This window comes from Mustela nivalis (assembly GCF_964662115.1).
Source record: "Mustela nivalis genome assembly, chromosome: 1".
In the NCBI taxonomy this organism is placed as follows: domain Eukaryota; kingdom Metazoa; phylum Chordata; class Mammalia; order Carnivora; family Mustelidae; genus Mustela; species Mustela nivalis.
Genome location: NC_139020.1, coordinates 192,903,252 through 192,907,122, shown reverse-complemented (window position 1 = coordinate 192,907,122; position 3,871 = coordinate 192,903,252). Strand labels below are relative to the sequence as shown.

At 42.0% G+C, this 3,871-nt stretch overlaps 1 pseudogene across 1 annotated transcript; it reads right to left on the bottom strand.

The window, feature by feature from the left end:
* Positions 1-1,809: 1,809 nt before the first annotated feature.
* Positions 1,810-2,371, bottom strand: LOC309870745 (ubiquitin-like FUBI-ribosomal protein eS30 fusion protein pseudogene; annotated as a pseudogene). Its single transcript has one exon. The product of its transcript is annotated as a ubiquitin-like FUBI-ribosomal protein eS30 fusion protein pseudogene (transcript).
* Between the last annotated feature and the right edge of the window lie 1,500 nt (positions 2,372-3,871).

The following is a 3,871-nucleotide window of genomic DNA, read 5'->3' as shown; positions in this document are numbered from 1 at the left end:
TACACCCTCCATAATCTGAATTGATCTCTTCCCAGATTTACTATCTCGGCGTATTTCCATTGCTTTTGCAAGATGTGTTCAAATCTGACCCATCCTAGCGGTAGATCTTGGAAGAAACATCGTGGGTCAAATGACTTATCCAAGAGGCTTCCATAGGGTTCAGTGTTCAAACAACAAGGAGCACTAGAGGAAATTGGGGTTGGTCTTCTTGGGCGTGAGTCAACTTTGCGGTGGTCTAATTGGTGTTTCTCGGGCTTTGAGGCGGTCTGACCAGATTGATCTAGACAGCCTTTTCCCACTGGCAACGGCACAGAAACTAGATGACATAATTCACAGTATAGGAAATTAGGAGCAGATAGGAAATGCACACAGACTACTGTATTTCTTCCAAAGGGAGTGCACATATTGAATAGATTACTAAGGAGGATTCTCAGAGTTGGCAAAGTCAGCTCACTCAAGAGATAGCAGCAGAATCCCGGAGAAGAGGAAGGCCAGCACAGAAAAGCAAGGGGCTTACAGAGTGGAATAGCACAGGGGCCCGTGTGGTCCTCTCATTCCCAGGATCTCCGTCACTCCTGCAAGTTGGACGATATTGTAATTCAGCATTGACGTGTAAGCTAATGGGTCTTTCTTTGCCTTCTGGACGTCCAACACAAGGCTAATGTCTTAATTATTTTCCATTGCCTATGACAGGCATTTTTTTCCATACCTTTGAATGAGAGAAATTAAGTTGAGGCAAATTACTCGTAACCATCCAGAAATTTGGGCTTATGGAAACACTTTAGAGCAAAGCAGCAAAACTAGGTTTCCTCCTGGTCTGTCAAGCCCAACACATTTCTAGTGGAGTAGTGGAGCTGCTTCCTTCAACCTTGGACCAGGAAAACATATATTTTTGGAGCTTCATGACTATGCTAAACTGGCCAGAATTTATTCAGCAGTTCCACAGGCAGCTGTGTCTTTCAACACATCCTTTTTTTTCCTTCTTAAGAAAACATTGGAAAACTATAGATAGCCCTGCAATAGAGACTTTTTCCCCCTCTTGAAAGTAAGGATGACAAGTGCATCATTTTCTCAGTCATCCCGCACCAGCAGAGACAGAGCAAGAATGACGTCGGTTGCGCAGCTGGAAGAGTGAGCTCTGGAATGTCCCACAAGGACCCAAGTGTTGCCGGCCTCTAGGAGTGCTGTGACTCCAGGAAGGTGTGATCAACCTTCACCCCCTTGCCCCCTCCCCATTGTTCTCTTTGAGACTAGCTCAAGGACGGATGCAATGAAAGCTTACCCTGATATATCTGGCTGGAACATGGGGCCAAGGGCCACTTTTCCCTGATAGAGTCCTACCTAATCTCTGGTGGTGTTCCTCAACCACATATTAACTCCAGAAGAGGGGAAGTAAATACACTATAACTTTCTGGTCTTTTAATTGTTCAACAGCCATGTTGGGTCGATTGAAATTGCTATGTGAATCTTCCCTTACTTCCTCGAACACTTCCCAGTCGTGGCATAGAGAAGTGGATCATGGCTCAGATCTGGAATGGTAAAGTGTGAAGATAATGGACTTGACCAATAGACTAATTCCCATTCTATTAGAGAGAATGATCTGTCTTGTGCTTTCTCTCTCTTTTAGATAAAATATGATTGACATATAGCATTATATTATTGATAGAAATATAATGATCTGATAGATATGTATATTATGAAACGATTTTCAAAATAAGTGTGGTTAACATCCATCACTACATATACACACTTTTTGTCTTGTGATGAGAATTTCAAGTTCTCTTAGCAGTTTTCAAATAGACAATATAGTATTTTTTTTTTTTTTTGAACTACGTAAGAGGCTTTATTGGGGGAGAGCCAGGATTACAATGAACTTAAGAGTTGGCATTGGGGCCCTTCTTCTTGCCAAAAGTGGGCACAACGTTGACAAAGCGCCAGTTGTACTGCATCCGCCACTTGGCTCGGCCTGTCTTCTTCTTTTTCTCCTGTTTGGCCACCTTAGGAGTCTGCCCTCTTACTTTCCCAGCACGGGCCAGAGAACCGTGGACTTTACCTCCAAGCATGCGGCCGGCTACTTCCAGGGTGGTCAGTGCCTCCACGCCACACTGACCTAGGGTAGCCTCATCCTCCAGGGGCGTGCCCGCCAGGAGCATGACTTGATCTTCAGGAGCGATGCCCTCCAGCGAGGCTACATGAACCTTGATCTGGACATGAACCTTGATCTGGGCGACCGTCTCCTGGCCGGTCACCTCGAGGGTGTGTAGCTCCTGGGCGCGGACGAAGAGCTGCATGTCGGCGACTGAACCGCGGACACCGCAGCCGCTACCGCGAAGATGGAGTCGAGAAAGAGCTACAATATAGTATTCTTAACTGAAGTCACCATGCGTATATATTATATCCCAGAACTTATTTATTGGATAACTAGAAGCGTGTATCTTCTGACCGCGTTCCCCCATTTTGTCTCCCCCGCTCACCCTGCCTCTGAGAACTACCCATCTGTTCTCTGTACCTATCTATAGATTTAGTTGTTTTTTTAAAAATCCACATATAAGTGATATCATACAATATCTGTCTTTCTCTGTTGGCTTATTTCACTTAGCATAGTGTCCTCAAGTTCCAGCCATAAAAAACAGGATTTCCTTCTTTTATCTCATTGAATAATATTTCTCTCTCTCTCTCCCTACACACACACACACACACACACACAAATACACATGATGTGTGATATATGAAGTGTCATATATGTATAACTATAACACGTATAGGGTATATCCATGATCATATTTTCTTTATCCATTTATCCATCAACTCTTAAGTTGTTTCCATGTCTTCCTTATTGTAAATAATGCTGCAATGAACATAGGCTGCTGATCTTTTGGAGATGATAATTTCCCTTCCTTTAGATAAATGCCCAGAAGTGGAATTGCTGAATCCTATGGTAGTTCTATCTTTAATTTTCTGAGGCACCTCCATCCTGGTTTCCATAGCAGCGGCACCAGTTTGTGTCCCCACCAACAGCACAAGGGTTCCCCTTTCTCCACATCTTCACCAACACTCGTTATTTCTTATCTTTCTGTTAATATCCATTCTGACAGGTGTGAGATGATATCTCATTGTGGTTTTGATTTGCATTTCCCTGATGGCAAATGATGTTTAGAATCTTTTCATGCACCTGTTGGCCATTTCTAGGTCTTCTTTGTAAAAATGTCTATTCAGCTTCTCTGCCCATTTGTAAGTCATTTTTTTTTTTCCCTATTGGGTTGTATAAGTTCTTTATATATTTTGGGTATTAACTTCTTAGAGATATAATTATCAAATATTTTCTCCCATTCTGTAGGTTATCCTTTCATTTTGGGGATGGTTTCCCTTGCTATACAGAGGCTTTTTCGGTTTTATTTAGTCCCATTTATATATTTTGGGTTTTGTTGCCTTTGCTTTTGGTGTCAAATCCAAAAAAAAAAAAAAAAATCACCACCAAGACTTATGCCAAAGAGCTTACCTCTTATGTTTTCTTCTAGGAGTTTTAAGGCTTTAGACCTTGTGTTCAAGTCTAACTCCATTTTGAGTTGATTTTTATCTATGGTATAACATAGGGGCCCAGTTTTATTCTTTTGAATTTGGCTGTCCAGTTTTCCCAATAGCATTTATTGAAGAAACGATTTCCCCATTACTCTCGGCTCCATTATCATAAATTCATTGCTCATGTATGTATAGGTTTATTTCTGGGCTTTCTATTCTGTTCCTTTGATCTATGTGTCTGTTTTTATGCCAGTACCATACTGTTTTGATTACTGATGACTTGTAATATAGTGTGAAGTCAGGAAGAGTGATGCCTCCAGCTTCCTTCAGCTTCCTCAAGATTGCTTTGGCT